Here is a 22,309-nt window from a genome sequence, read left to right as displayed (position 1 = left end):
TGTGCTAGGGTCAGCCTAGATAGAAAGAGCAACAATTAAGCTAGTAGCCTTAATACCGAGTTAGATGAAGTTACAAGTCTTTCAAACAAGATGAGATTGTAGGTGTTCCCACGCAACTCCCATGGATTTTGGCACCTTCCCATATTTACAAGGACTTGTGAACTTGGGAATGCCCCAAATCTTATGACTACCCAGGAGAAGTGTAACATTGAGAAATGTGTTTATTTCTCCTTATTTATTCCTCTCTCTGGGTGTTGCACTCTGAAGCACACAAAGAAGAGTGAAATGCCTCTCAGGATTGTTTTTGAGCAGAAAGGTGTACCTTCCTGCACAAAAACAATCCTACCTGCAACAGAGGCACTCTTGCAACATGGTACAAGGGTGCCTGTCTTGGTGCTAGGTTGCCACAAGGGCACCAGCGCAGGGGGAGTACAGGAGTGTGACATTTGCCAGTAACACAGGGCAGTGCAGCAAGGTGACCTGCTGTGCTGCGCTGCATCACAAAGACCTAAAATATTGGCCTATCTAGGTAACATTTTGAAGAAAAATAATAGTAGGATCACACAGGCAAGGCAGTACTGGCATTGAATACCAGCAGAGGAGAGGGTTGATTACAAAGTCTAGTTAACCTATAAGTATAGGAATAGAATATGAAGGTATAACACGTGAAATAGGGTGACTCGGATGATGCACGAACGAAGGGGAATCAATCATTAATTCAACCTGCGACTAGAGGTTAAAGGGGCAATGTGTGCAAAATTTTAGAAAACAACAGCAGGGGAGAAAGTAGTAAAAAATTAACATTAGGGAAAAGAATAATTGAACTGAGCAGGAGCAGCCGACAAGCATGTTATAAGGAGGCTGATTCTAATACCGCTAGGTGATGGTTAGCTAGTATCATTAAATATTTAGTGTATAATGCGTCTTGAAGAGTAAAGTTTTAATTTATTGATGACAATCCTATTTTTATACCAGATACATCTATGGCATTTGTATAATAAGCTGAAATTTCAGAGATATGCTGTATAATAAAATACATACAGCACAGGAATTGGATGTCTTAAACACAAAGTCATGTAGGTCAGACAATTAATAGTGTCACAACTCAAACTTTTGAAGTGCTATTGCTTTTTATGACATTCACCATGTAGTACTCTATAAATTGTAGAGCACATCATATGTCATACAGAATAAATGTAAGATATTTTGAGATTTTAGTGAAAGATTCATGTAAATTATAAAATTATTAATATTGTAACATACCCAGCAGGATGCCAATGGATGCCGCAATTATTACGGTATGATTAGTATCAAGGTGCCTGGTGCCAATGCACTGCTAATTGTCCGGCAAAGTTTAGAAGAGCATGTATTATCTTATGTGAGTTTTAGCAACTTTCATATTTATATAATAAATCTAAAAGGGGATCATACATAACTGAAGTGTAAAAGTCAACAATTGAAATAGTCATGTATTTTCATGGTTTCCAATATACTCAAAAGCTTTGCTATGGGTATTTGTAGACTATTCTTACTTCACTCCAGACTCAGGGCATCATTATGACTCTGGCAGTCCTCAGACCTCCAGGCTCAAGGTGGCGGTCTACCTGCCACATTATGACCATGGCAGCCAGAGCCGCCACAGGACTGCTATCCCTACCAGGAAAATGATTCCCAATGGGCTGACAAAGGTCTTGGTTGTATTCAGCCACAGGAGCGCTGAACTCAACAACGCTGCGCTAGTTACAACCTTGTTTTCCATCACCCTTTTCATGGCAGTTTCCCCACCATAAAAAGTCTGGCAGAAAACAAGTGCAGGGATCCCCCTGCTCAGTACCCTCAAAATGTGCACTGTATACAAGCAGCAGCAATGCCCCTGGGTCTATTATGAGCCAGCAACAATGCTGCTGCACCTTTCCCACTGGGCTGACCAGAGGAGGCCTCCGGGACGATGTTGGTATGCTCTCCATGGGCCGGTAGACTGCCGGGTGGCCCACCAGCCTTGTAATGAGGCCCTTACTCTTGAGTTAGATATATACGTTGTGTTACGCCTATTGTACTTGTGGAATGTATGGAAAGGTCAAGAGTTCAAGAGTACTTTTTATCATGATATTAGTGTATTGTGGTCATAGTTAATAAAGTAGATTCTTTATAAGCCTTTTCAGTAAGTGAAATAATGTAGAGCTGACTGTAGTTGGAATATATTGGGTTGGTTAATTAGGCACAGCAGAAAACACACATTTAGAACATTCGCAGCTACTTGCCATGTGATAATGCAGTCAAATTCCTTTTCCAATCTTCAAATTGTCTTTTATCATGAATAGGAATATGCCAACATTGTAAAAAGAAATCAAACTGAATGTTCCTTTTCTCAAACCCTGTATTTATGCCAACATTAAAACAAGAATTGAAGATGAGGATGACAGTATTTAATGAGAATGATGTGAGAAAAATATTAAACCCATCAACCACACTTTGTGACTTATTTAGTAAATTAGACCATATCTATAAAACCAAAACCATTACTATATGATCATTTTGTATTGTAGGCAAGGCATCTAATAGAACAACTTAAGAAAGTTCCACATTTTTCAGTAAGCAGTCGAAATACACCACTCATGATTGACGTATTGTTACCAGAGGTGAGTTTTTACATCAATTAAATGATCAATGGCTTTCAAATGAAAGAAATAAATTACTTCCAACTGCTTTTAATTCTGTTTTTGTAGCTAAGTACATAAACTACAATTAAATACACATAACATGCAGATCAAAAGGAGGTATGTTATTGGCCCCCACCGTGTTGTCCTTTCCATAATGTCATACATTACACACAAATTGTAGTCACCTTGATAGATGAGGCTATGGCTGGGATTAATTTTCAATCCTGTGTGTTTTTTAGTGACCCAAAATATATGCAAAAATGCCTTGTAATTGAATGTTGATAAAGCAAAACTTCTGACTTTTGGCCATTTGTCAATCTCTTAAACTCAAAATTGGTGTCCTGCCAAATTGTGAGGGCCTCCTACACCGTTAGCTTCTGCTAAAGTGCTGGGGCCTAGAATTAAGAGGGCCTCCTTGGCCTCATTAGCATCATTTGTTTTATGCTAATGTGGCCCAACGAGAGCAAAATCACTGCGCCAGATTTACAAAGTGGCGCAATGCATGCATTAAACCACTTTGTAACTCCTTACTCCACATTATGCCTGCTCCAAGCATAATGTATGCAAGGGGGGTATTCCCCTGTTCGGGGGGTAAAACAATGGCACAAAGGAATTTAAAAGATTTCTTTGCACCATTTTTTGGGGCATTTTTAATGCCTTCTCAGAGCAGACATTAACAGGGGGCACACTATTTTTTATAATGGGCCCCTATGTACTGTTCAGGGTTAGTGGCAACATTTTGGCACTAAACCTGAACAGTACATCAATAGCGTAAAAAATGATGATACTATTGCCCCCTACCCTGCGCCATGGTGCGCTGTATTTTAAATACGGTGCCAACATGGTGGTAGTAGGGGGCGCAAAGGGGCGCAAGGAAAGTGGCTCTGCACTGCGTGAAGTGCCACTTTTCTTAAATCTACCCGAGTTTCTTCATAGCCAGTCAACTCACTTTTGAAAAGCTTGTTAATGCAAATTCAGTGTCCTGTGAATGCTCTATAAAGTGCTTCCTTTGTTGCCAATCTAAGTGCAAAACATCATCCTGTCAATGTCTCCCGACTAGAATACTGCAATGCACTATATTTTGACCTTCCTTCTAAAACACTGACCCACTTGCCCTGTGTTCAGAAATAGGCAGTAACAATTCTGACTTCCATGAATTGCAAGAACTCGATCACACAGACACATATTCCACAGTTTACACTGAGTTCAAGTAAATAAGAGAGCGATGTTTAAATTAATAAGCAATGCCCACAGCGGCTTCTGTCAGCACTGCTTGGTGATTATTTACTCTCAGCTTCATAGATACATTCCAAACAGACATGGTCTGCTGATACCCTTCAACTTTATATTCCTCAATGTAATGATGCTTGTAAGGAGTGAAGATCTTTTTAATTTCTCAAATATAGGTTATACAATAGACTTACACCTGCAGGCTGAGCCCAATCACATTAAATTGTTTAAGTCCCTTAAAACAAGTAAGTGTGTCTCTAGTGCCAGGATAGTCTTTTCTGGGTATTTGTTGTGCTTTACAAATGTATTACCATGATGATCATTATCAGTAGACCCCAAACAATATTTCAACTAACAGGGCTCTAGCGAAATCATAGCAAATGTCAAACTACATAATATAAACTTTAATCTGTAACTATTGACAGTAATAGCTACATAATTCATTTAAGTACATTTTTGCATTTATTAAAAGTTCAATACTTTAATAAGGATAGATTTTTAAAACATATTTATTAAAAGCATTTCTTACAAAATTACCAGGGGCGGCTCCGCCGCTATGGCGAAGGAGCATCCCCCCGCCAGCAGCTAGAACTGCAAAACCTTTGAAAATAAAATGATGATAAACCACGTTTATTATCGTTTTAATTTTAAAGTGGGCAGGGCCATGGGGGTGACGAGTGTGAGGGGAGTGCACAGAGCACTCCCCTCAGAGCGCATGTATGAGTGGCCGGCCGGCTCGTGCCGGCCAAACATACATGTGCACAAAGGCTCTCTCCAACTTGGCACTGTTTTGCCGAGTTGGAAAGAGCCAGCCTAGGCTCCCAGTCTGCTTTGGAGTGCCCAGCCAGAGTGCTCCAGCCAATCATAACATTGCCTTGAGCAGCGTAATGATTAGCCACTGAGCAGGCTGGAAGCCTGCAGTGCAGCAGAGAGCGTCGGAGAGCAGCAGCGACATTCCGTTAAGTTTTTTTTTAAATGTATAGCTTATTTTTATTTTATTCCCCCCCAGCCCGACACTTTTCGAAGTCGCCAGCCGCGACTGAAAGTTACCTGTTGCCTGGCTGTAACTCCTGTACACTAATTTGCATTAACTCTACAGCAGATGCCCAGGGAATCCTTGGCCTTAATGAAGTGTGAAAATTGCCTCCAGAGCAGGTGGAATGCCCTTGGTATGTTTTTCTTCCCCTTACAGGAAGATTGGCAGTTTTAAACCAAGAACTTGTTTCACAAGTAAATGTACAGTGACGCCTCGAGAAGTCAGCTATTTTTCCAACAGCAATGTTTGCACCAACCCCAGTGGAGGGAATCTACCTCCAGGACTGGTTCTGGGTGATCCCAAAGAGGATTGGAAGTGAAAATCATAAATGAAGAAACAGAAAAAAATCTACTGGGACTATAAGTATTACGCAAACGGTTAAATACTTAAATTGTAAAAAAGTATGGCACTCTAAGAAAGGAGGTGACATCTGTAAGTAGTATGGCCAATATAGAACACTCTGCCATACCATCAACTTCACCAGCAAATATACGAGCTCAACAAGTGGAATCAGGAGATAGCATTAGCGCAAATGACAGTGATTCATCTGGGGATTCTGAAATAATAGGCCAAAAATGATTTTTTAAAGAATTCCAGCTACTGATGAGGAGTCAATTGGAACTGCAGCCATACCGTGGTGCAACACGAAGAAGAGGGAGAGGATGAAGAGATGGCAACCAAAGAACACAAAGAAAACAGGAAAAGACGTAGGCTCAATGGGAGTAAAGACAAGAGCACAAATAGTAGCCAAATGATGGATTCCCATATTAATGTGGAAAATTTGTTTGATTTGACTCTCTCACAGACTCATATTGATGTATTCTCCCTTGGTCTATCTTTCTACCCCCAAGTCGAATTTTAATGTAACCCAGAGCTGTAATGATCTCTTTAAATTCACAATGAAATTGAAGTTAGAAAAGTGGTATGAACAAAAAGTGAATAGTGTGACCAGTGGTAAAGATGCAGTGGGTCCACCGTCCAAATTAAATATTGGTGATGTTGAATTGTTAAACACAATGTGTTAACTTGATGATAACATTGTTGATGAAGCAGATCTCTTTTAAATTTAAATGGTTTGGGGATTCCAATTGACCTTAGTTGCCTGCACTGATTCTGCCCTACATCTATATTGCTGCCAGTCTTTTCCTGCGACTCAATTAATGTATGTAAGAAAGGTGTTCTTAAAGATTTGAGAAAACTCAGGTTTAAGAAAACCTACAATGGTTTCAATCTATTAGGAAGCATTACACTGCATTGAAGGAATTACAGGTCAACAATGAAATTGTTATCATAAATTCTGACAAAAATGGGGGCAACACAGTGATTTTATCTAAACAAAATATCTGGCAGAGGTCTATGGACAACTAGAAGATGTATCATGTGATGAACCCTGTACCATCAATGTGACTCACAATTCTAATAAAATCTTCTGGGAAAAACTGGTAGACTGGCATTAGCAAGGTCTATTAGAATGGGAAGAGTATCAATTTCTGTTAAATAAACATCCCAAGATACCAATCTTATACCTAGTGTCAAAAATTCATAAAGACCCAATCAACCCTCCTGGGGGACCAATGATCTCATCTATTGGATGTTTCCTCGAGAATACTCCTCGATATTCAGACTTTTTCCTCATATACTTTGTTTAGGCACTCCTCTCATACGTTTGCGATACAAGAAATTTTCTTATAATTATTGAGGGGATCACCTGGGAAGAGGGCTATCAACTGATGGGCCTATATATAAACAGTTTATATGCATATATTCCCCATGACCATGGCATGCAAGTCGCCATTTTCTGAGAGCCATCTCTCTATAATTTTTATTGCATACAGAGATGATTTTAGACACGATCTGGTTCTGTTTGAACAATAATCCCTTTATTTGTGACAGAAACACTACAGGCAAGCCCAGGGCACTGCAATAGGGACCTGCTTTGCCCCCAGCTACACATGTTTCACATGGGCTGGTCAGAGGAGCAGGTCATAGCCAATTTTCATCATTATGACGGCATTGTGGTACTCTGGGCCAGGTACAATGACGGGTACATTGACAACATTTTTGTCATTTGGAAGGGATCTAAACAAGCGGCTCGATTTTGTCAGGGAGCTTTATTTGAATGATTTAAATCTTGATTTTACAAGCAGTATACATAGGAGAACTTTGAACTTGCAGGATTTGAAAATAGAGATAGGTAATCCACATATGGAAACTAGGCTATTTTGTAAGGGGACAGCAGGGAATAGTGTTCTATATGCCACCAGTAATTATCACAAAAACTTCATTTGCAGTACCCCTTACAGGGAACTGATAAGAGCAACTGTAGCATGATGGTGCATTTGAGCAGAGCAAGCAAGTTATGATGGACAGGCTCTGATCATGGGGGCATAACTCCAAAATCCTGAACGCAGCATGCAGTAAGGTGTACAAGGTGAAAAGAGGAGATCTCCTAATTTTAGGCAACAAGGTGTCAACTGAAACTCAGCCTTTGAGATTTATTACCATGTACAGCAAACAGGCTAATAGGGTCGGGAAGAGACTGCAAAACACTGGCATGTTCTTAATACAGATGCAGTAATAGCCAGCTATTTGATAGCCCACCTTGGAATTACCTTCAGAAGGAACAAGTCTTTAAAAGACATACTATGTAAAAACATAATATTGAAATTTCCCTGAGGTAACAACATCAATTAGATCTGAGGGGTTTGTACCTTTCAATATTTGCAAAGCCTGTAAAACAAGTAGCAAGGTTTAGGCTTTTAATATACCTGACCCAAATCAGGAATTCAAAATATGTAAGGGTCTCACTTGTAAATCGGATTTCTATGTTCATGCCCTGAAAGGTCCCTGCAAACTATATTATATTGGAAGCATAAAACATAAGGTAAAAAACGAGTATAGGAACACAGGAGGGCAGTTGTCTGGGGGGATAGACAGTACCCAGTTGCAAGACACTTCAGAGAATTCCATGGCAGTAATAACAGTCTCCTATAGGTCTTTTCGTTCGAACGAGTTCCCATGAACATCAGGGGCTGGGGCAGGTGACAGAGTTCTAGCACTCCAGAGGCTGCAATCCCTGTAATCAATTTTAGTAATCCTCATCCTAGTGGGTTAAATCTGGATGAGGAACGATCTGTACATCTGGGTTAAAAAATCTGATTGATGGTTTAGCATATTTTCGTGCTTAGGGTATGTTAAATGTGCCATGTTGAGTATGTGAGTCTGTATATCCTTGAGCTGACTACCTGTTTTTTTACCCAAATAATTGTAATCATTTTTTATGTTTTGTTGATATTGTGTTTTCACACGGGTTCACTGGGGAGCACTGTGGTGACAATAGGCAACTACCTAAGATAAGCAAGAAATATTCTTCTTTATTATTATCTATTTCTAACTACCTTTAGAGTTTGTGTCCTAGGGCATTTGGTGGATAGAAATATAGAGTACTGGGGCAGGCTTTTGAATAATAATGACCAGGAGTAGATTTTATGCCTAATAGTTTTTGATCTATTGCAATGTTCATAACATTCTAATATAATATCTTTCCTGCTTTGACTGAAAGAAATGTGTTGGAACTTTCACTTGGATTAGACTGATTTCAATACAATCTGGATGTAGAAACATTCCCACAGTTCATATCTAGATATATATTAAGATTTTAACCACTAGGATGCATTGTCTTTGTAAGTCACCTGCATGGCAAATAGGCAATATGCTTTTGCTGGGCCCAATTTGATATTTTGGTTCATATATCATTTTGACACCGGTTTTCAATGATTGCACATGACTTTGAATCTTGGTGAAAGGCCCACTGTGGCATTATTCAGTAAGGCATGATATATTCTGTCCAGGTTTTGCAGCCTCCCTTTTTTGATCATATGTGTGGGACACATAAATTGCTTATATAATATCCCTCGGGGCCAGAGATCATCACAAGGTTAAATATGTCCACTTGGGCATTATTGACGTGCAGCTGTTCATGAACTATTTCCCCAAAAATGTTTGGACGTGAATTATATTAGAGGTCAAATTTGAGATGTCGTATTTACTTATTTGGTTAATGTTAGAAATGGGGTCTTTGTTTGGCAGTCAGGTTACCCCCTGTCCAAGCAAGGACCCTCACTCTAGTCAGGGTAAGCCACACACAATCCAAATTATCCTGTGCCCACCCTCTGGTAGCTTGGCACTGAGCAGTCAGGCTTAACTTAGAAGGCAATGTATTAAGTATTTGTGCAATCAATCATACAATAACACTATATAGCATCACAGAAATACACCAAACAGTGTTAAGAAAAATATATAATATTTAAATGGATATTTGCAGGTCAAAACGATAAAAGATGCAATATGAAATTGTAACGAAATCACTGAAAAGTGATATAAGTGTCTTAAGTTTTTAAAAAGCAAACAAAGGGGGTCATTACGACCCTGGCGGTTGACGGAGAGGTGGCGGTTTTATCGCCAACAGGCTGGCGGTAAAAGATTTGGAATTATGACCATGGCGGTTACCGCCATGGTCATCCACCACTTCTCCGATCAGACCGCCATGGCGGAGACAATCGCTGGGCTGGAGACTTGGGTCTCCATCCCGGCGGCCGTCACAAGACCGCCGGCGGTATCATGACCCGGCTTACCGCCATGGATTTCATGGGGTTTGGAACCGCCATGAAATCCATGGCGGTAAGCACTATCAGTGCCAGGGAATTCCTTCCCTGGCACTGATAGGGGTCTCCGCCACCCCCCACCCCCTCCGCTGAGTCCGTCCCCGACACCCCTCACCCCCCTGCCACCCCCCAAAGGTGGCAGGACCCCCCTCCCCACCCCTACCCCCGACATTACAACACAGACACACACCCGACACGCATGCAGGCACCACCAACACACATTCCCGCACACACACGAACAAACATGCCAACAGACACACACACAGTCATACACGCACACCCTTATTCAGACATACACGCACACATCCACACAGACATACATACAGACACACACACACATTTCCATTCACACTACACCCCTGCATGCATACACACACTCACATACCCCCTCTACATACTCACACGCACACCCCCATGCACCCACACATCACACAACACCCCCCCGCCCCCCTCCCCTAATGGACAATCAACTTACCTTGTCCGTTGTTCTTCCTGGAGGGGACAGGATCCATGGGGGCTGCTCCGCCGCCACCACACCGTCAACAGAACAACGCCACGCCAAATCACAGAACGTGATTCGGTGGACGGTGTTCTGTTGACGTGGCGGTGGAGGTGGAGCAACCTCCACTTCCCCGCCGCCCGCCAGTATGGCTGCTGGCGGGTCTCCGTCCGGAAAAGGATGGAGGGCTGCCAGCAGTCATAATACGCCGAGCGGAAAACCGCCACGACTGGCGGTCTTCAGCACGGCGGTCCCTCGGCAGTCTTGTCAAAAGACCGCCGAGGTCGAAATGACGCCCAAAGTCTCTTCCAAGCACAAATTACCTGGGTTGGAGTGGAAAATCTCCGCAGAGGAGGAGATGCGTGGAAAAAATGTGTGTGCGTCGGTTTCGCCCCTTCACACACGGACTTGCATCGTTATTTTCCACGCGGGGAAGACGTTGCGTCGATTTCCGGTGCGCGGACAGTCTCCTCTGTGGGTCGTGGGATTACCAGATGTCCCGGGGTCTGTGCATGGAATCCTGGGCTTGTAATCCGGCTGCGCGTCGTACCGGTGGTCTGTGCGTGGGATTTTCTCCCTCACAGCAGGCGTTGTGTCGATTTCCTGTCTGGAAGTCGGGCGGCATCTTTTCGGCGCACAAGGAGTCCAGTTGAAAGATGGAAGTCTTTTTGGTCCTGAGACTTCAGGGAACAGGAGGCAAGCTCTATCCAAGCCCTTGGAGAGCACTTCTGCAGCAAGGCAAGAGTTCAGCAAGGCAGCAGGTCAACAGCAAGGCAGCAGTCCTTTGTAGAAAGCAGTCAGGTGAGTCCTTTGAGCAGCCAGGCAGTTCTTCTTGGCAGGATGCAGGTTCTGGTTCAGGTTTCTTCTCCAGCAAGTGTCTAAAGTGGTAGGGCAGAGGCCCTGTTTTATACCCAAATGTGCCTTTGAAGTGGGGTAGACTTCAAAGAGTGGCTTAAAAGTGCACCAGGTCCCCTTTCAGTTCAATTCTGTCTGCCAGGGTCCCAGTAGGGGGTGTGGCAGTCCTTTGAGTGAGGGCAGGCCCTCCACCCTCCCAGCCCAGGAAGACCAATTCAAAATGCAGATGTATGCAAGTGAGGCTGAGTACCATGTGTTTGGGGTGTGTCTGAGTGAATGCACAAGGAGCTGTTGACTAAACCCATCCAGGCGTGGATTGTAAGGCACAGAAAGATTTAAGTGTCATTTCAAGAATAGTAATATTAAATCCAACTTCACCAGTTAGCAGGATTTTGAATTACCATTCTGGCCATACTAAATATGACCTTCCTACTCCTTTCAGAACAGCAGCTACCACTTCAATGATGTATGAGGGCAGCCCCAATGTTAGCCTATGAAGGGAGAAGGCCTCACAGTAGTGTAAAAACGAATTTAGGAGTCTTACACTACCAGGACATGTAAACTACACAGGTACATGTCCTGCCTTTTACCCACACAGCACCCTGCTCTAGGGGTTACCTAGGGCACACATTAGAGGTGACTTATGTGTAGAAAAAGGGGTGTTTTAGGCTTGGCAAGTACTTTTAAATGCCAAGTCGAATTGGCAGTGAAACTGCACACACATGCCTTGCAATGGCAGGCCTGAGACAAGGTGAAGGGGCTACTTGAGTGGGTGGCACAACCAGTGCTGCAGGCCCACTAGTAGCATTTAATCTACAGGCCCTAGGCACATACAGTGCACATTACTAGGGACTTAAAAGTAAATTAAATAGTCCAATTGGGTATGATCCAAAGTTACCATGTTTAAAGGGAGAGAGCATATGCACTTTAGCACTGGTTAGCAATGGTAAAGTGTGCAGAGTCTAAAAACCAGCAAAAATGAGGTCAGAAAAAGAGAAGGAGGAAGGCAAAATGTCTGGGGATAACCCTGCAGAAGGGCCATTTCCAACATATCCCCCTTCCAGCCTAAAGCCAAGGTAGACTAATCAACACTCAGATGGACTTCCCTGCTTAAGTCGATAGAACATGGACAATGGCCCACTACTGCAGGGGCACTTGCCAGTTCTACGCCTTTCTGAACTCAAGGAGGCTTTTTTGTCTATACTCTCTGGGGCCACTGAACTGGCCCATGGGGAACCCTTCTCATCACCCGAGGACCCCATCTGTGAAGCTCCTAATTTTAACATGCTCACAGATGCATCCCAGTATACAGACAGTACCACCATGGCCAACAAAGTGATGTGGCCCGTTCCATTCCTTGGGTCTGACTTCTGTCCCCAACCCAGTGAAAACTCTGCCCATAAGGACAGAAACCAGCAGACACCACTGACAGCTGTCAGTGTCACGAGCCAGGCCCCAGACCATCCACTGCTAAGTGGAGACCCTGAGGGGGGCCTTTGGATGAGCTTCTCCTCCAACTGGGGGTCTGGTAGGGAGCTCCTAAGCATCCCAAAATGGGGGGCAGTAGCCCCAGGGGTCTTGCACCCCTTCTCCATTCTTACCAGTTCAGGGGTGGGTCCCTGATACCGGTCACTCAGCCCAGGATCTGTATCCTGAGGCTGAACAAAGGACAGGGGTGAGTCCTTCCTCACCGTGCCTCCACATCTGGGCTCACATACCCTCCTCTGGGGAGTGGTACTGCCAGACATCTGAACTGTCAGGACACCCTTAGGGGTCAACCCTCTCAGCTCTCCTGACACTAGGGGAGACTCATTCCCCAGAATGCAGTCAATGGGCAGCTGGGGACTGACTATGACCCGCCTCTGGGTCACCTCTCCACCCCAATCTAGGGACACCCGGGCCATGGGGCGGAAGAAATCTTCCCCAATGGCTGGAGTCACTCTACACACCTGTCCGGTGTACTGCTCTGGTGACACTAGTCTCTCCACAATCATGGTAAGACTAGCCCCTGTGTCTCTCAGAGCGGTGACTGGGACCCCATTCACTCCCACCTGGTGGAAGTGACGACTCCCACCCTCAGGGATCACCAGTTTACCCTCTGAGTCCACCTCCCAACTAAAGGAGATGAAGGAATGGTCTATGACCTGCCCCGGGGATTACTTTCCCCTAAGGCCACATGGGCCACCCCTGTAGAGGTCCCAATACTGGGTGAGTTCTTTGGACAGACAGAGTCCCCCTTCCTGTGTCCTAGCTGTGAACACTCAAAGCAGCGGTTTTGGGAATGGGATGCTTTGGGCCACTGCCCACCAGAACCACCACCCTGTTTCTCAGATGGGGCATGGGAACCCTTTCCTCCCCCCTTACTCTGGGACTTGTCTGGGTCATCTCTAACCTCCCCCTCACTCTGTCAGGGGGAACCGGAACCACCCTTCTCGGGGTCACTCCCAGATACCTTTTTGGACACTCTGGTGCTAACCCAGAGGTCCGCCTCCTCAGCAAGCTTCCTGGGATCAGTCAGCTTACTATCTACCAAGTGCTGGTGCAACTCTGTAAAAGTAGTATTGAGTATATGCTCTCTCAGAATCAAGTCATATAACCCTTTCTAATCATCTACTTTGCTGCCCCGCGCCCATCCATTCAGTGCTTTACTGGAAAAGTGAAAGAAATCTACCCATGTTTGTGTGGATTGTTTGGTGCTGTCCCTGAACCTCTGACGGTATCCCTCAGGGGTCAGCCCAAACTTGGCAAGTAAAATGGCTTTCTGAAGTGGGTATGTGTTTTGATCTGGTTTATCCAATGTGAGAAGTGTGTTCCTCCCCAATGGTGGCACATAACCCCACATAGCTGTACCCCATTGCCCTTCAGGAACCTCTTGAGCACTTAGTGCAACTTCGTAAGCAGCTAACCATTTATCTATGTCATCTCCCACCACAAAACTGGGCACCACATTTTTGGGTATATGAACCTTCTTTTCTCCAGCAGGTCCTGTCTGTATGCTGCCACCATTACTGCTGGATTCAGACTGTCTTGCATTGATCTCCAGCTCCCTGAGACTCAGTTCATGAGCCAACAATAGTTTCTTTTCAGCCAAAGCTCTCTCAGCTGCAGCTTCAGCTCTTTCAGCTTCCATATGTTTGGCTGCTCTTTCAGCCTCCATCTGTTTGGCTGCTCTTTCAGCCTCCATCTGTTTGGCCTCAATTTTCAGTCTTGCCATTTGTAATTGGAACTCCCTTTCTTCTCTCCTTTCCTCTGTGGTCAGGCTTTGCTCAGAGACACTGCTCCCTGGTCTGGAAGGGGGCACAATTGCAGTGGTAACATCACCCACTGATGGCAACAAATCCTCTGAGGGACCATTTTCTGGCTCCTCTTCCTCATCATCCTCCTCTAAATGGGCTGCTGCCCAGGCCCTCAGCGCCACTTGAAAGTCTTCCTTTCTGGAGGCCCCTTGGGCGGGTACTCTCATCACTCTGCAGAACCCTTTTAGCTGTTTGACAGTATATGTCTCCAACAGGGCTAGGTCCAAATCTCCTGCTTGAGACCCAGCCAGAGACATGTTGAGTGAGGATTTAGTTTTTGAAAATTGTAAGGAAAAAAACGAATTTGCAAAAAGAGACAAAAATCAAGTTGACCTTCAACTGTGGGTAGGTAGTGAAATACTTAGCTACTGTATATCACTGCACAAATACAAGTCCTATCCTCACCACTGATCACCAATGTTAGAAATGGGGTCTTTGGTTGGCAGTCAGGTTACCCCCTGTCCAAGCAAGGACCCTCACTCTAGTCAGGGTAAGTCACACACAATCCAAATTATCCTGTGCTCACCCTCTGGTAGCTTGGCACTGAGTAGTCAGGCTTAACTTAGAAGGCAATGTGTAAAGTATTTGTGCAATAAATCATACAATAACACTATACTATATAGCACCACAAAAATACACCACACAGTGTTTAGAAAAATATAAAATATTTATCTGCATATTTGCAGGTCAAAACGATAAAAGATGCAATAGGAAATTGTAAAGATATCACTGAAAAGTAACATAAGTGTCTTAAGTCTTTAAAAAGCAAACAAAGTCTCTTTCAAGCGCAAAGTACCTGGGTTGGAGTGGAAAATCTCTGCAGAGGGCCGCAGAGGAGGAGATGTGTGGAAAAATGGTGTGTGCGTCAGTTTCGCCCCTTCACACACGGACTTGCGTCGTTATGTTCCACATGGGGAAGACGTTGCGTCGATTTCCGGCGCGCGGACAGTCTCCTCTGTGGGTCACGGGATTACCAGATGTCCCGGGGTCTGTGCGTGGAATCCTGGGCTTGTTATCCGGCTTGGCGTTGTTCGGGTGGGCTGTGCGTAGAATTTTCTCCCTCACGGCAGACGTTGTGACGATTTCCTCTCTGGAAGTCGGGCGCCGTTGTCCAGGCGGGCCGTGCATCGAAGTTCCGGTCGCACTGCAGGCGTCACGTCGATCTTTTCCTTGCGGGGTCGAGCGGCGTCTTTCCGGATCGGCGTGTGGTGAATTTTCACCGTGGAGCAAGCTGTGTGTCAAATTTTTTCGCACACAAGGAGTCCAGTTGAAAGATGGAAGTCTTTTTGGTCCTGAGACTTCAGGGAACAGGAGGCAAGCTCTATCCAAGCCCTTGGAGAGCACTTCTGCAGCAAGGCAAGAGTTCAGCAAGACAGCTGGCCAACAGCAAGGCACCAGTCCTTTGTAGAAAGCAGTCAGGTGAGTCCTTTGGGCAGCCGGGGAGTTCTTCTTGGCAGGATGCAGGTTCTGGTTCAGGTTTCTTCTCCAGCAAGCGTCTAAAGTGATAGGGCAGAGGCCCTGTTTTATACCCAAATGTGCCTTTGAAGTGGGGGAGACTTCAAAGAGTGGCTTAGAAGAGCACCAGGTCCCCTTTCAGTTCAATCCTGTCTGCCAGGGTCGCAGTAGGGGGTGTGGCAGTCCTTTGTGTGAGAGCAGGCCCTCCACCCTCCCAGCCCAGGAAGACCCATTCAAAATGCAGATGTATGCAAGTGAGGCTGATTACCCTGTGTTTGGAGTGTGTCTGAGTGAATGCACAAGGAGCTGTCAACTAAACCCATCCAGATGTGGATTGTAAGGCACAGAAAGATTTAAGTGCAAAAAACTTTCTAAAAGTGGCATTTCAAGAATAGTAACAGTAAATCCAACTTCACCAGTCAGCAGGATTTTGTATTACCATTCTGGCCATACTAAATATGACCTTCCTACTCCTTTCAGATCAGCAGCTACCACTTCAATAATGTATGAGGGCAGCCCCAATGTTAGCCTATGAAGGGAGCAGGCCTCACAGTAGTGTGAAAGCAAATTTAGGAGTCTTACACTACCAGGAGATGTAAACTACACAGGTACATGTCCTGTCTTTTACCCGCACAGCACCGTGCTCTAGGTATTACCTAGGGCACATATTAGAGGTGACTTATGTGTAGAAAAAGGGGTGTTTTAGGCTTGGCAAGTACTTTTGAATGCCAAACTGCACACACAGGCCTTGCAATGGCAGGCCTGAGACAAGGTAAAGGGGCTACTTGAGTGGGTGGCACAACCAGTGCTGCAGGCCCACTAGTAGCATTTAATCTACAGGCCCTAGGCACATACAGTGCACATTACTAGGGACTTAAAAGTAAATTAAATAGTCCAATTGGGTATGATCCACAGTTACCATTTTTAAAGGGAGAGAGCATATGCACTTTAGCACTGGTTAGCAGTGGTAAAGTGCGCAGAGTCTAAAAACCAGCAAAAATGAGGTCAGAAAAAGAGAAGGAGGAAGGCAAAAAGTCTGGGGATAACCCTGCAGAAGGGCCATTTCCAACAGTTAAGATGCAGGATACAAGTTGGTCCCGCACTCTAGAATTGTTTATTATATGTGACTTCTTAACACAGGTCTCACAACCAGTTCCAAAATGGTGTTATACTTTTTGCTATTGCTTGCTTTCATGGTCCTTTGATACTGACACAGGATGGTTAGTCCTTTTACTCTTTCGAGTAATTACTGTTGTGATCAAGACAATAGTTGGTTGTTGAAATGCATCAAGGTTGTTACTTGCCACCAATAAAGAAAAGCTGTTTACACCTCAACAGTAGTGCATGTGCATCTCTTGCCTAGCTGTACAAAGATTTTTTTTTTGGGTGGTCGCCACTTGGTAGTTACAGTTATGATCTAGATTCAATATTAAAAGCATTTTTTTACTTGCCTATATCTTTGGCGCTGCTTGACGAATCTTCACAAAGTTTCCCAAACAAATTTGCCACTCATGTGAGTTGTGTCTAGAAACTTTTGGGGTGATCTGTCAAGCATGGACTGAGAAAAAGGGGGGTCCCAAAACACTTTTTACCCCATTCATTTTACCATAAGGATTTTGAACAGCGATACTGCTTAAACTACGGATGAAATTACACCAAATCTGGCAGAAAGCTAGGGCCTGGTCCAGAAAGTGACCTTTTTTTAATTTGGTGTGAATCTGTTCAGTGGATTCATAGTTATAAGTGAAAAAGAAATCTTTACATATAGGGACGCAAATCTGTTACAACTCCTGTGTGGAGTACCACGGCTCTGTGCGACAGAAGCAGTACTGTGATTAGTTGGCCGCAATCTGTGGAGAAAGTTGAGGCCGTCATCTTTTGAACTGGTGCACAAACCCGGGGGATGAAAAAAGGGGCTGAAAATAATAAAATGGGTCAGAATTGCGGTATTCTGACCCCATGAAGTTCATAAATGAGTGCATGGGTGTACCCTTATGACTTGAAAAATCTTTGAAACCCTTTTTTCGGTCATGATGGGGAAGTCGCAACTCCGTTGTGACACTCAGCGTGGCACCCGTGTAATGCTGCAATGGAGTTGCGAATCCTTCCAAAATAAAATAAAAAAATATGGATTCACACACTCACTCACACACTAAGGCACACATTGTGAGACCCATTCTGACACTCAGAAAGTCTCTCACAGACACTTATACAACCACTCACAGACACACTAAATCACTCATACACCTTCTCATAGACCCACTGACACACACTCATGCACCCACTCACAGACACAGTGACACTCATACACCCACTCAAAGACCGATTCAGATACTCAGACACCCACTCACAGACCCAATAATACTCACACACCCACTCACAGACCCACACAGATACTCCTGCACTCACAGAGATGTTCTAACCTTTATACCCCCACTCACAGATCCAAACACTTGTACACCCACTCACAGATCAACTCAGACACTAATACACCCACTCTCAGACCCACCCAGACACTCATGCACTCCCTCAGAGACCCACCCGGTCACTCATACATCCACTCACAGACCCACTGACACCCTCATGCACCCACTCACAGACACAACAACACTCATACACCCAATCAAATACCTGCTCAGACACTCATACACCCACTCAAGGACCCATTCAGACACTCAGACACCCACTCAAAGACCTACTTACACTCTTACACACCCATTCACAGATCCACACAGACATTCATGCACCCACAGAAAGATGCACTGTCCCTCTTACTCCCACTGAAAGACCCATTCAGGCACACAGACACCCACTGAAGGACACACTCAATCACTCATGCACCTACTCACAGACACAGTGACACTCATACACCCACTCAAAGACCTATTCAGAGACTTAGACACAACTCACAGACCCACTCACACTCTCACACACCCACTCACAGACCCACAAAACACTCATACACCCACAGAGAGACACACTGTGCCTCATACACCCTCTCAAAGACCCAGTTGGACACTCAGACACCCAATTACTGACCCACTTTGTCACTTATATACCTACTCACAGACCCACTGACACACTCATGCACCCACTCACAGACACAGTGACAATCGTACACCCACTCAAAGACCTATTCAGAGACTTAGGCATCCACTCACAGACCCATGCACATTCTGACACACCCACTAACAGACCTACACAAACACTCATGGACCCACAGAGAGAGATGCTCTGACCCTCATACAGCAACTCACCAGCCCAGTCAAAACTCAGGCACCCACTCATGGTCCCAGTCAGTCACTCAAACACCTACTCACAGACCCACTGACACACTTATGTATTCACTCACAGACACAGTGACACTCATGCACCCACTCCAAGACCTACTCAGAGACTCAAAAACCCACTCACACTCTCACACACCCACTTGCAGACACACACAAATACTCATGCACCCACAGAGCGAGGAACACTGACCCTCATTCACAGACTCATGGACACATTCAGACACACAGACACCCACTCACAGACAATGTCAGAAACTCATATATCCACTCAGAGACCCACTGACATACTCATTTACCCACTCATAGACACACTGACAGTCATACATGTCCTGAAAGAAAGAAGTATGAACAATATGTTGGGTGTTGTGTATTGAATTTGTGCTTTTGGTTTGTGAATCCACGAAGGAGTCGCAACTCTGATTTTTTTAAAAAAATGAGTTTTTCATTACAATTTACCTTGTAACTTATTACGAGGCTGGCTGGCAATCCTAGGACCGCCAGTCTCGTGTTGGCGGTCGGACCTCCACAATATGATGGCCTGACCACCACATTACAACCCTGGCGTAGGGACACGTCAGAAGACCGCTGTTCCCATCAAGAACATTGGTCCCAATGGGTTGACGGCAGTCGGAGTTGTAACCAGCCAGGGCGGCTCTGAACTTAGCACCGCATGACTGATTACAACCCCACTTTCTGCCAGCTTTTTCTTGGCGGGGACCTCACCTAGAAAAAGCTGGCAGAAAGCCAGTGCCAGGGACCACAGTGGGGCCCCTGCACTGCCCATGCCTATGCCTGTGGCATGGGCATTGCCGGGACCTCCTTGCCCAGCACCATTCTAATGGTGCTTGGGGGGCCCCCTGTGTGATGGCATTGGCCTCAGCTTCATATGAGACTATTGCTGCCTGACCGGCGGAAACCTTGTAATGGGTCTGGTGGAGAGACTGCCAGCTCTGTGGCAGTCTCCTCACCAGGAGTCTGGAGGTCAGATTTGTAGTGTGAGGGAAAAGCTGCATTAGTTGATCAAAGGTATCATTCATCAGGATTTCCAGTCCTACCCTAGTCAGTGTACCAAGGTCACAATCACAATCAGTAGCACACACGAGAAGGCTGCAGTTGAATGAGCCAATTTGGAAACTGTGAGGTGATTAAAACTGAGGAACAGTAGATTTAAAAAAAATGTGGACACCATGTTCATGAGGTTGAACTGAAGCCTTGATTCCTTCAGGCTTAAACTAGAATATATTGCCTGCTTTGGTCATATCTTTATCAGGCACCTTGTCCTGATCCTCCAGTGTTCATAAACACCAGTCTTTTCATATCTGCAGCAAACGTTCTATAAATTCTGTTCTGGTGTTCCAAATATTCCCAAATATCTGGGGAATATTTCTTGGGCACCACACTATGGATCACACATGTTTCCCTACTTTCTGTCAGGTCACATCCAATGTCAATTTCCAGGTGCTCTTGCAGCTTTTTTACCTGCAAAAGCAGCTGATTCTATTCCTTGAATCTTCCAAACTAGGGCTTCTTCTGTAGAGATCAATGACCCTCTTAATTTTGTGGGTGAGCAAGAACTCGGCTCTCGTGATCTGGATTAACAACTTTTCAAGGTCAGTGGGAAGTTGGAGTTACACACTCTTCTCTTCTTCTTTAATCAGGACAGAATACGTCCACAAAGGCAGTCTTCAGATATCCTCTCAGTTCCTAAAAGTATTCTAATTTGAGAGTCGGGTGTGCCAGTATATACAACTCTAGCCTAGCAGGAATGAGCAGAATCATGGCAAAGCACCTCCCCTTTGTCCTCTTCTAATTTTCAGCACTGCATTGAAACTCCCTCTTCCCAAACCGATATTATGGGCAACCTAGTCCCATAATAACTTATTCCCTAGCTCTGCAAAATGACACAAGGGTTCTTTATCTGAGTTTCCATATATTTGCCTCCATATTCTTCAGAAAACCATCCTTCTCCATAATCAAACCAAAGCACACCCATTCTTCCCTCTCCTATGGAGGTAAGGATTTAGGCATTGTGTGAAAGTCCTGATCTTTAAGGAAGCTAGTCCCCAGGCTTACCTTTGTCCCTTTGTCGATGAACTATAAGAGCACTGAACAGCAGGATGCTGCTTAATTGAGCTGTGTTTTCGTTAGTGTTATATTTCTTTCTCTCTTACAGAAACCTGCTGAGACAGAAGCCACTGACTGGCTGGTAGAAGTAGAGGCCGGCATTAGTTGATAGATAGCAGTCAAATAGAAGGGGAGCAAGAGGTTTGTAATGGGAAATAAGTTACGAAGGTTTGAAAATGCCTGTCATGAGAAGGGCGTATTCACTGAAAAGGCTCATTGCTGCTGAACAGCGGGGTTACAACCAGTGACAGGAGTTTACATTTAGTATCCATATAGAGTTTGTTAAGGCAGGGAAATAGACACATTCTAAAAGTAATTCTTGTAACATATGGAATAAAAATAAATACTAATTGATAATATTTATTTTCATTAATGAGTTAGATGTTGCTATGAATGCATTCTTTCTCTTTTTTTCCACAAAGTTAGAAATGAATAGACTTTTAAAACGGTGCCTATTTACCAATATGCAGATTGCTGCATCCTCACCTGTTTCAGAGCACTTATGCTATTTTTACCTATGTTTTAAATGTAAATTTGCTACCACTTAAATTTTAGATGCATGGGTAATGCAGTTGGGCCTAACTTTCACAAGGCACACTGACATCTGATATGGTATTCAGCACAATTCTTGAACTCCAAAAACATGAGCACTCTGCCTTTCAGAAGTGCTTGGTTGCCTACAGTATGGGTAGGATGCATCTCAGCTCATGTGAATCTGCTTGCTCCAAATATGAGTGCAAAAGTTTTGCTACAGGCTCACACGAGTATTTGATATTTAGGAAGTGTGCATCATTTGTGTACATTTCTGTAGCTGAGTTTAAAAAGTGTCAAAAGTGCCAATTAAATAAGCAAATAGTCATCATGTTTTAGGAGAGGCTTTTGGGGTTAGGGGCTTGGGCATATAGTCACTGCCCAGAGGTCAAAAACACCAAATATCAAGGCCCACAAAATGCTAAGTAAATTGAAGAAATAGCGGAGAAAATTAATTTCATGCAATACACATCACCCACGGCTTCCTGGTTGCACCTAATGTTCCTCAAACTGAGCAAAAGCCAGTGATCCACTGATTCACATCACTCACTGTGCCATCAAGGCACATCAACAAATGCTACATTGAAGTATGCTGCAGTTCTTGTATTAGGTATATCATCCTGAGCTTTTTTGAGGCACATCCCTTATCATCCCCTTCGTGCACCTCAT

This window comes from Pleurodeles waltl, chromosome 8 (genome assembly GCF_031143425.1).
Source record: "Pleurodeles waltl isolate 20211129_DDA chromosome 8, aPleWal1.hap1.20221129, whole genome shotgun sequence".
Taxonomy (NCBI): Eukaryota; Metazoa; Chordata; class Amphibia; order Caudata; family Salamandridae; genus Pleurodeles; species Pleurodeles waltl.
Note: the sequence above shows the minus strand (reverse complement) of the source record.